We start from the raw sequence: 12,485 nt of genomic DNA on the forward strand, positions 1-12,485 counted from the left end.
TTGGGGGTAGAAGCTGTTTAGGAGCCTTTTGGTCCTAGACTTGGCGCCCGGGTACTGCTTGCCGTGCGGTAGCAGAGAAAATAGTCTATGACTTGGGTGACTGGAGTCTGACAATTTTATGGGCTTTCCTCTGACACCGCCTATTATATAGCTTCTGGATTGCAGGAAGCTTGGCCCCGGTGATGTACTGGGCCATACGCACTACCCTCTGTAGCGCCTTAAGGTCAGATGCCGAGCAGTTGCCATACCAGGCGGTCAGGATGCTCTCTATGGTGCAGCTGTAGAACTCTTGAGGATCTGGGGATCAATGCCAAATCTTTTCAGTCTCCCGAGGGGGAAAAGGTTTTGTCGTGCCCTCTTCATGATTCTTGGTGTGTTTGGACTAGAGGTCGACCTATGATTTTTTTTTTAACGCCGACCGATATCGATACCAATTATTTGGAGAACCAAAAAAAGCCGATACTGATTAATCGGCCGTTTTTAAAATTTATTTTATTTATTTGTTATAATGACAATTACAACAATACTGAATGAACACTTATTTTAACTTAATATAATACATCAAAAATTTCAATTTAGCCTCAAATAAATAATGAAACATGTTCAATTTGGTTTAAATAATGCAAAAACAAAGTGTTGGAGAAGAAAGTAAAGGTGCAATATGTGCCATGTAAGAAAGCTAACGTTTAAGTTCCTTGCTCAGAACATGACAACATATGAAAGCTGGTGGTTCCTTTTAACATGAGTTTTCAATATTCCCAGGTAAGAAGTTTTAGATTGTAGTTATTATAGGAATTATAGGACTATTTCTCTCTATACCATTTGTATTTCATTAACCTTTGACTATTGGATGTACTTATAGGCACTCTAGTATTGCCAGTCTAACAGTATAGCTTCCGTCCCTCTCGACAGCCACCCTCGAAGCAGCGTTACCCATGCAGAGCAAGGGGAACAACTACTCCAAGAACGAGTGACATTTGAAACGCTATCAGCGCGCACCCCGCTAACTAGCTAGACGTTTCACATCGGTTACACCAGCCTAATCTCGGGAGTTGATAGGCTTGAAGTCATAAACAGTGCAATGCTTGACGCACAACGAAGAGCTGCTGGCAAAACGCACGAAAGTGCTCTTTGAATCAATGCTTACGAGACTGCTGCTGCCTACCACCGCTCAGTCAGACTGCTCTATGAAATCATAGACTTAATTATAACATAACACCCAGAAATACGAGCCGTAGGTCATTAATATGGTCGAATCCGGAAACTATCATCTCGAAAACAAGATGTTTATTCTTTCAGTGAAATACAGAACCGTTCCGTATTTTATCTAAGGGGTGGCATCCATTAGTCTAAATATTCCTGTTACATTGCACAACCTTCAATGTTATGTCATAATTATGTACAATTCTGGCAAATTAGGCGGCCCAAACTGTTGCATATACACTGACTCTGCGTGCAATGAAATCAAGAGAAGTGACACAATTTCACCTGGTTAATATTGCCTGCTAACCTGGATTTCTTTTAGCTAAATATGCAGGTTTAAATATATATACTTCTGTGTATTAATTTTAAGAAAGGCATTGATGTTCATGTTTAGGTACACATTGGAGCAACGATATGCACCGCATCAATTATATGCAAAGCAGCACACGCTAGATAAAGTAGTAATATCATCAACCATGTGTAGTTAACTAGTGATTATGATTGATTGATTGTTTTTTATAAGATAAGTTTAATGCTAGCTATCAACTTACCTTGGCTTACTGCATTCGCGTAACAGGCAGTCTCCTTGTGGAGTGCAATGAGAGGCAGGTGGTTAGAGCGTTGGACTAGTTAACTGTAAGTTTGAATCCCCTGAGCTGACAAGGTGAAAATCTTTCATTCTGCCCCTGAACGAGGCAGTTAATCCACCGTTCCTAGGCTGTCATTGAAAATAAGAATGTGTTCTTTTCTTCTTAACTGACTTGCCTAGTTAAATAAAGGTGTAAAAAAAAGAAATTGGCAAGATCGGTGTCCAAAAATACAGATTTCCGATTGTTACGAAAACTTGAAATCAGCCCTAATTAATCGGCCATTCCGATTAATCAGTCGACCTCAAGTTTGGACCATGATAGATCATTGGTGATGTGGACACCAAGGAACTACAGCCCCTTGATGTTAATGGGGGGCCTGTTCGGCCCTCCTTTTCCTGTAGTCCACGATCAGCTCCTTTAGTCTTGCTCACATTGAGGGAGAGGTTGTCCTGACATCACATTGCCAGTTCTCTGACCTCCCTCCTCCCTGTCGTTGTTGGTGATCAGGCCTACCACTGTTGTGTCATCAGCAAACCTAATGATGATGTTGGAGTCTTGTTTGGCCGCGCAGTCGTGGGTGGACAGGGAGTGCAGGAGGGCACTAAGTACACACCCCTGAGGGGCCCCAATATTGAGGATCAGCGTGGCAGACGTGTTTTTGCCTACCCTTACCACCTGCGGGCGGCCCGTCAGGAAGTCCAGGATCCAGTTGCAGAGGGAGGTGTTTAGTCCCATGGTCCTTAGCTTAGTGATGAGCTTTGAGGGCACTATGGTGAGCTGTAGTCAATGAACACCATTCTCACATAGGTGTTCCTTTTGTCCAGGTGTGAAAGGGCAATGTGTAGTGCGATTGCATCATCTGGATCTGTTGGAGCGCAATGTGAATTGGAGTGGGTCTAGGGTGTCCGGGAGGATGCTGTTGATGACCAGCCTTTCAAAGCACTTCATGGCTACCGACGTGAGTGCTACGGTGTGATAATCATTTTAGGCAAGTTACCTTAGCTTCTTTGGGCACAGGGACTATGGTGGTCTGCTTGAAACATGCAGGTATTACAGACTCAGTCAGGGAGAGGTTGAAAATGTCAGTGAAGACACTTGCCAGTTGGTCCGCACATGCTTTGAGTACACATCCTGGTAATCCATCTGGCCCTGCGGCTTTGTGAATGTTGACCTGTTTAAAGGTCTTGCACACATCGGCTACCGAGAGCGTTATCACACAGTCATCCAGAACATCTGGTGCTCTCGTGCATGCTTCAGTGTTGCTTGCCTCGAAGCGAGCATAAAAGGCATTTAGCTCATCTGGTAGGCTCGCGTCACTGAGCAGCTCATGTCTGGGTTTTCCTTTAGTCCATAATAGTTTAAGCCCTGCCACATCTGACGTGCGTCAGAGTTGGTGTAGTAGGATTCAATCTTAATCCTGTATTGACGCTTTGCTTATTTGATGGTTCGTCTGAGGGCATAGCGGGATTTCTTATAGGCGTCCGGGTTTTGTGTCCCGCTCCTTGAAAGCGGCAGCTTTAGCTCGATGCGGATGTTGCCCATGGCTTCTGGTTGAGATATGTACGTACGGTCACTGTGGGGACGATGTCGTCAATGCACTTATTGATGAAGCCGATGACTGAGATGGTATACTCCTCAATGCCATTGGATGAATCCCTGAACATATTCTAGTCTGTGCTAGCAAAACAGTCCTTTAGTGTAGCATCCACATCATCTGACCACTTCTGTATTGAGCGAGTCACTGGTACTTCCTGCTTTCGTTTTTTTGCTTGTAAGCAGGAATCAGGAGGATAGAATTACGGTCAGATTTGCCAAATGGAGGGCAGGGGAGAGCTTTGTATGGATCTCTGTGTGTAGAGTAAAGGCGGCCTTTTTTTCCCTCTGGTTGCACATGTGACATGTTGGTAAAAAAAAAATGTTTTGGTACGCTATCTGTGAGGCTCAGTCAATCTAGGGAGTTGTATTGATATCCAACTGTGTGTTATGGCTAATCTGTTTTGTCATTGTGAGACGTGCAGGATGTTCTGTGCTTTTCTCTGTCTGTATTGGCCTGGTAGTGACATGACTATGCTTCTTGTGGAATGAGCTATGCTGCATGTGTTTTAATATTTTAAAAAATATATATTTTGTAGCAGGCTCAAGGGTGTGGGGTTGCCTCATCACCAATTTCAATAACAAAACATGCATCAGTAGCACAAATAGAATGCAAAATTGGAAGTTTATTAAGGGTTTTGGTACACTGGGGAAGAGAGGGGACTTCACCAATCCCCACAATTCACAAGCCGTTTTCCAGGGGTAATTCTCACACTCGGGTCCTCAGCCAATCCGGTCCGGTACACAAGGGGGGTAGTCCAACAGTCCGGGTCACAACGGGTAATCTCACAGATAGTGTCCTCTCTTTTCCCACTCTTCATAACACTCTAGATTCTCTCCTACTCTGCCCCTTTGTGCAGGCTGCTTCCTCCTTTATCCCAAAGCACTCGCTGAATTAAAGAAACACAGCCTTTCCTCCGTTCTCTTCCATCTCTCCACAGCTGTGCCCTTTGAAGATAGTAAAAGAACAGGATTGGCTGAAGAACTGTGGTCACTTCTCAGAGGCTCTTTGTCTTACGCCATGTGACCAGGTTACTCAGAAGCAAAGAGAAATTGAAACAATACAGGTCTATCTGTTCCTCAAGTATATCTCTATCCCATGTCCTTGACTACACACCTAGACCAACTGGTTGGAGTTCATGTGGAAGAGCTGAACCATACTTTCTCAGGAGCACAGCATTGGCACTAAAGAAATGTCTTTACTGTCGTTAAGCATATTAATTGTTAACTATTAATATTAAACAGAAAAGGTAAATATGGTATTTTTCTCTCACAACACCAAGGGTTTTCTTTATTTTTACTATTTTCTACATTGTAGAATAATAGGGAAGACATCAAAACTATGAAATAACACATGGAATGTTTAACCAAAAATGTGTTAAACAAATATATTTTATATTTGAGATTCAGCAAAGTACCCACCCTTTGCCTTGATGACAGCTTTGCACACTCTTGTCATTCTCTCAACCAGCTTAATGAGGTAGTCACCTGGAATGCATTTCAATTAACAGGTGTGCCTTGCTAAAAGTTCATTTATGGAATTTCTTTCCTTAATGTGTTTAAGCCAATTGTTGTGTTGTGACAAGGTAGGGTTGGTATACAGAAGATTTGGTAAAAGACCAAGTCCATATTATTGCAAGAACAGCTCAAATAAGCAGAGAAACAACAATACATCATTACTTTAAGACATGAAGGTCAGTCAATCCGGGACATTTCAAGGACTTTGAAAGTTTCTTCAAGTGTAGTTGCAAAAACCATCAAGCACTATGATGAAACTGGCTGTCATGAGGACCGCCACAGGAAAGGAAGACCCAGAGTTACCTCTGCTACAGAGGATAAGTTCATTACAGTTACCAGCCTCAGAAATTGCAGCCCAAATAAATGCTTTACAGAGCTCAAGTAACAGACATCTCAACATCAACTGTTCAGCGGAGACTATGTGAATCAAGCCTTCATGGTCAAATTGCTGCAAAGAAACCACTACTAAAGGACAGCAATAATAAGAAGAGACTTGCTTGGACCAAGAAACACAAGCAATAGACATTATACCGTTGGAAATCTGTCATTTGTTCTGATGAGTCCAAATGTGAGATTTTAAGTTCCAACCACTGTGTCTTTGTGAGTCGCAGAGTAGGTGAAAGGTAATCTCTGCATGTGTGGTTCCCATCTGGTTTGCGCTTAGTGGGACTATCATTTGTTTTTCAACAGGACAATGAGCAAACACACCTTCTGGCTGTGTAAGGGCTATTTCACCAAGAAGGAGAGTGATGGAGTGCTGTATTAGATAACCTGGCCTCCACAATCACCCAACCTCAACCCAATTGAGATGGTTTGGGATGAGTTGGACTGAAGAATGAAGGAAAAGCAGTCAACAAGTGTGTGTGGGAACTCCTTCAAGACTGTTGTAAAAGCATTCCAGGTGAAGCTGGTTGAGAGAATGCCAAGCGTGTGCAAAGCTGTCATCACAGCACTCCATCACTCTCCTTCTTGGTGAAATAGCCCGTACACAGATTCTTTGAAGAATCTAAAATACATTTTTTTAAATGTAACACTTTTTTTTGGTTACTACATGATTCCATATGTGTTATTTCATAGTTTTAATATCTTCGCTATAATTCCTCAATGTATAGTAAAAAATAATAATAGTAAAAATAAAGAAAAACCCTTGAATGACTAGGTTTGTCCAAACTTTTGACTGGTATTATTATATATATAATATATATAATATATATATTTGGGCTCTATTTGAGTACACTTTATTTGCTAGTGTAACGGCATTCTTCCTCCTCTTCCTCTTCTTTTAAGACATAAACTGAACACTATGAAATACAAAACAATAAACGTGAACATGAACGAAACCGAAACAGTACACCCACAACACAGAAACAAACACCCACAACTCAAAAGTGAAACCCAGGCATCCTAAGTATGATTCTCAATCAGAGACGACTAACGACACCTGCCTCTGAGAACCATACCAGGCTGAACTCAAAACCCCAACATATAAAAACACACAGACTGCCCACCCCAACTCAAGCCCTGACCATATTAAATAAAGACAAAACAAAGGAAATAAAGGTCAGAACGTCACAGTACTCCCCCCCCCCCAAAGGTGCGGACTCCGGCCGCAAAACCTGAACCTATAGGGGAGGGTCTGGGTGGGCGTCTGTCCGCGGTGGCGGCTCTGGCGTGGGACTTGGACCCCACTTCACCACAGTTTTTGTCCGCCTCCTCAACCGCCCCCGTGGCCTTTTATGAGCGGCAACTCTCGCCGCCAACCTCGGACTGGGGACCCTAGAAATGGGTCCCGAATGAACGTGAGATTCCGGCAGCGCCGGACAGGCGGGAGACTCCGGCAGCTCCGGAGTGAAGGGCGATTCTGGCATCGCCTGGCTGACTGACGGCTCTGGCGGCTCCTGGCTGACTGGCGACTCCTGGTTGACTGGCGGTTCAGGCGGCTCCGGGCGGCTCTGGCAGCCCAGGACAGACGGGCAGCTCTGGCGGCCCAGGACAGACGGGCGGCTCTGGCGGCCCGGGACAGACGGGCGGCTCTGGCGGCCCGGGACAGACGGGCGGCTCTGGCGGCCCGGGACAGACGGGAGACTCTGGCGGCACGGGAAAGACGGGAGACTCTGGCGGCACGGGAAAGACGGGAGACTCTGGCGGCTCAGGACAGACGGGAGACTCTGGCGGCTCAGGACAGACGGGAAACTCTGGCGGCTCAGGACAGACGGGAGACTCTGGCGGCTCAGGACAGACGGGAGACTCTGGCGGCTCAGGACAGACGGGAGACTCTGGCGGCTCAGGACAGACGGGAGACTCTGGCGGCTCAGGACAGACAGGAGACTGGCGGCTCAGGACAGACAGGAGACTGGCGGCTCAGGAGAGGAGGAAGGCTCTGGCAGCGCTGGACAGGCGGGAGCACCTGTAGGGAGAAGACGGAGAGACAAGCCTGGTGCGGGGGGCTGCCACCGGAGGGCTGGGGCGTGGAGGTGGCGCTGGATAGACCGGACCGTGCAGGCGAACTGGAGCTCTTGAGCACCGAGCCTGCCCAACCTTACCTGGTTGAATGCTCACCATAGTCAGGCCAGTGCGGCGAGGAGGAATTGCCCGCACTGGGCTGTGCTGGCGAACCAGGGACACCATGCGCAAGGCTGGTGCCATGTGCGCCGGCCCAAGGAGACGCACTGGAGACCAGATGTGTAGAGCCGGCTTCATTGCACCCGGCTCGATGCCCACTTTAGTCTGGCCGATACGAGGAGCTGGAATGTACCGCACTGGGCTATGCTCCCGCACCGGGGACACCGTGCGCTCCACCACATAACACGGTGCCTGCCCGGTCACTCTCGCTCTCCGGTAAGCACGGGAAGTTGGCGCAGGTCTCCTTCCTGGCTTTGCCACACTCCCTGTGTGCCTCCTCCCAATCAATTTTTGTGGCTGCCTCTCGGGCTTCCAGCCGTGCTGCCGAGCTAGCCCCTCATAATGCCGCATCTTGGCTTTCGCTGCCTCCAGCTCTGCCTTGGGGCGGCGATATTCACCCGGCTGTGCCCAGGGTCCCTTTCAGTCTAATATCTCCTCCCAAGTCCATCTCTCTAGGTATCACTGCCTCTCCTGCTGCCTGTTACCATGCTGCTTGGTCCTTTCTTGGTGGGTGTTTCTGTAACGGCATTCTTCCTCTTCTGAGGAGGAGTAGCGAGAAGGATCGGAGGACCATTGCGCAGCATGGTAAGTGTCCATAACGTTTATTTTAAGACACAAACTGAACACTATGAAATACAAAACAATAAACGTGAACATGAACGAAACCGAAACAGTACCGTGTGGCAACAAACACTCACACGGAAACAAACACCCACAACTCAAAAGTGAAACCCAGGCTACCTAAGTATGATTCTCAATCAGAGACAACAAATGACACCTGCCTCTGATTGAAAACCAAACTAGGCATAATTCAAAACCCCAACATAGAAAAACACACATAGACTGCCCACCCCAACTCACGCCCTGACCATACTAAATAAAGACAAAACAAAGGAAATAAAGGTCAGAACATGACAGCTAGAAGATAGAGTAGACTGTTCAATCTCTTCAAGAAATCAAATTTTCATAAATGATTTAAAATGACATATAGTAGTGTTTTTCCTTTGTCCCTGAAAGCAAGGACATCATTTCCCTATGGTTCTAAGATTAAGCATCTTAATTAGGCTAAGTTCATTGTTAGAACCATAGGATGTTCTAACGATTAACTTAGCCTTAAGATGTTTTTGGGAAACCAGGTCCAGAACAGAAATAAAAACAATACAGCATAAAGATAGGCTAAAACTGCTTCTCCAATAGACGTACATACCCCAACCAGAAGCCATGGATTACAGTCAACATTTGCACTGAGCTAAAGGGTAGAGCTGCCGCTTTCAAGGAGCGGGACTCTAACTCGGAAGCTTATAAGAAATCCCATTTGTACATTTGTAGGCGATGTCATAGTGATGTTGGCTAGCAAAGCTCATGCATAGAAGAAACACATAGTTGGGTCTAACGGTTGTCTCGCGCTGAACTGTGCATGTGCAGAGCTTGAAATCCATGGCACTCCTTGGATATAAAGTTTTTTTTGACAAAAATGTCAGTTTGTATATTTCACGAGGTTGGTTGTAAAGTTCTTAAGTAAAAATACTTGAAAGCATATCAAATTTTATTTGTCACATGCGTCGAATGTCTTAGTGTGCTTGGACCATGTTAGTTTGTTGGTGAAGTAACTTGAAGCTCTCAACCTGCTCCACTACAGCCCCGTCGAGAATGGGGGCGTGCTCGGTCCTCCTTTTCCTGTCGTCCACAATCATCTCCTTTGTCTTGATCACGTTGAGGGAGAGGTTGTTGTCCTGGCACCACACGGCCAGGTCTCTGACCTCCTCCCTATAGGCTGCCTTGTCATTGTCGGTGATCAGACCTACTACCACTGTTGTGCCTGGCCATGCAGTCATGAGTGAACAGGGAGTACAGGAGAGGACTAGACACCGTGAGGGGCCCGTATTGAGGATCAGCGTGGCGGAATGTGTTGCTACCGACCCTTACCACCTGGGGGTGGCCTGTCAGAGGGAGGTGTTTAGTCCCAGGGTCCTTAGCTTAATGATGAGCTTTGAGGGCACTATGGTGTTGAACGCTGAGCTGTAGTCAATGAGTAGCATTCTCACTTAGGTGTTCCTTTTGTCCAGGTGTGAAAGGGCAGTGTGGAGTGCAATAGAGATTGCATCATCTATTGGGGTGGAATGCAAAATGGTGGGTCTAGGGTTTCTGGGATAATGGAGTTGATGTGAGCCATCACCAGCACTTTCAAAGCACTTCATGGCTACAGACGTGAGTGCTACGGTCTGTAGTCAATTAGGCAGGTAACCTTAGTGTTTTTGGCCAAAGGGACTATGGTGGTCTGCTTGAAACATGTTGGTATTACAGACTCAGACAGGGAGAGGTTGAAAATATCAGTGAAGACACTCTCCAGTTGGTCAGCGCATGCTCGGAGTACACGTCCTGGTAATCCGTCTGTGAATATTGACCTGTTTAAAGGTCTTACTCACATTGGCTACGGAGAGCGTCGTCAGTCGCTCACACAGTCGTCAGGAACAGCTGATGCTCTCATGCATGTTGCAGTGTTACTTGCCTCGAAGCGAGCATAGAAGTAATTTAGCTCGTCTGGTAGGCTTGTGTCACTGGGAAGCTTGCAGCTGTGCTTCCCTTTGTAGTCTGTAATAGTTTGCAAGCCCTGCCACATCCGACGAACGTCGGAGCCGGTGTAGTACGATTGATTCGACTTTAGTCCTGTATTGATGCTTTGCCATTTTGATGGTTCGTTGGAGGGCATAGCGGAATTTCTTATAAGCTTCCGAGTTAGAGTCCCGCTCCATGAAAGCGGCAGCTCTACCCTTTAGCTCAGTGTGAATGTTGACTGTAATCCATGGCTACTGGTTGGGGTATGTACGTACAGTCAGTGTGGGGACGACGTGATCAATGCACTTATTTGTGAAGCCAGAGACTGATGTGGTTTACTCCTCAATGCCATTGGAGGCATCCCGGAACATATTCCAGTTTGTGCTCGCAAAACAGTCCTGTAGCTTAGCATCTGCTTCATCTGACCACTTTTTTATTAATCTAGTCACTGGTGCTTCCTACTTTTAATTTTTGCTTGTAAGCAGGAATCAGGAGGATAGAATTATGGTCAGATTTGGGGGTGAGGGAGAGCTTTGTGCGCGTCTCTGTGTGTGGAGTAAAGGTGGTCTAGAGTTTTCCCCTCTGGTTGCACATTTAACATGCTGGTAAAAATTAGGTAAAACATATTTAAGTTTCCCTGCATTAAAGCCCCCGGCTACTAGAAGTGCCGCCTCTGGATGAACGTTTTCCTGTTTGCTAATGGCCGTATACAGCTCATTGAGTGAAGTCATAATACCAGCATCGGTTTGTGGTGGTAAATAGACAGCTACGAAGAATATAGATGAAAACTCTCTTGGTAGATAGTGTGGTATACAGCTGATTAATGAGATACTCTACCTCAGGCGAGAAAAACCTTGAGACTTCCTTAGATATCGTGCACCAGCTGTTGTTTACAAATATACATAGACCGCCACCCCTTGTCTTAACAGAAGCTGCTGTTCTATCCTGCCGATACAGTGTGTAACACGCCAGCTATATGTTATTCATGTCGTTGTTCAGTCACGACTCGGTGAAACATAAGATATTACCATTTTTAATGTTAAGTTGGTAGGATATACGTGCTTGTAGTTCATCCACTTTATTATCCACCGATTGTACATTGGCCAATAGTACCGATGGCAAAGGCAGATTAGCCACTCGTCGCCGGATCCTTACAAGGCATGACGATCTCCTTCCACGATATCTCTGTCTCTTTCTCCTGCGAGTGACAGCGATGAGAGCCTCATCGGGTGTCTCACCTCACCTTTTCCTCCTGGTGGTTACCCAGCATTGTTGCTTATTTACCAGGTAAGAATACGTGAAAACTAAACAAGGACTGGAGCAATAGACTCAACGAGAGCTTTACGTAAATGTTGTGTCTTAGAAAAGCTGGGCCTGGCTGACATGAAAAATACATTACGGGGAAAGGATCCACAGGCAAAGAGGCTGATTATCTTTCTGCACATCTCTTCATTTAAAGTCATGGCCAAAAGTTTTAAGAATGACACAAATATTAATTTTCACAGTCTGCTGCCTCAGTTTGTGTTATGGCAATTTGCATATGAAGAATGATCAGTTGAATTGCAATTAATTGCAAAGTCCCTATTTGCCATGCAAATGAACTGAATCCCCAAAAAACATTTCCACTGCATTTCAGCCCTGCCACAAAAGGACCAGCTGACCCCATGTCAGTGATTCTCTCGTTAACACAGGTGTGAGTGTTGACGAGGATAATGCTGGAGATCACTCTGTCATGCTGATTGAGTTCGAATAACAGACTGGAAGCTTCAAAGTAGGGTGGTGCTTGGAATCATTGTTCTTCCTTGTCAAACATGGTTACCAGCAAGGAAACACGTGCCATCATTGCTTTGCACAAGAAAGTCCAGCAAGCGCCAGGACCGTCTCCTAAAGTTGATTCAGCTGCGGGATCAAGGCACAACCAGTACAGAGCTTGCTCAGGAATGGCAGCAGGCAGGTGTGAGTGCATCTCATTTGGTTTCATCTGACCATATGACATTCTCCCAATCTTCTTCTGGATCATCCAAATGCTCTCTAGAAAACTTCAGATGGACCTGGACATGTACTGGCTTAAGCAGGGGGACACGTCTGGCACTGCAGGATTTGAGTCCCTGGCGGCGTAGTGTGTTACTGATGGTAGGCTTTGTTACTTTGATCCCAGCTCTCTGCAGGTCATTCACTAGGTCCCCCCGTGTGGTTCTGGGATTTTTGCTCACTGTTCTTGTGATCATTTTGACCCCACGGGGTGAGATCTTGCGTGGAGCCCCAGATCGAGGGAGATTATCAGTGTGTGTATGTCTTCCATTTCTTAATAATTGCTCCCACAGTTGATTTCTTCAAACCAAGCTGCTTATCTATTGCAGATTCAGTCTTCCCAGCCTGGTGCAGGTCTACAATTTTGTTTCT

Source organism: Oncorhynchus keta, chromosome 26 (assembly GCF_023373465.1).
Source record: "Oncorhynchus keta strain PuntledgeMale-10-30-2019 chromosome 26, Oket_V2, whole genome shotgun sequence".
Lineage (NCBI taxonomy): Eukaryota > Metazoa > Chordata > Actinopteri > Salmoniformes > Salmonidae > Oncorhynchus > Oncorhynchus keta.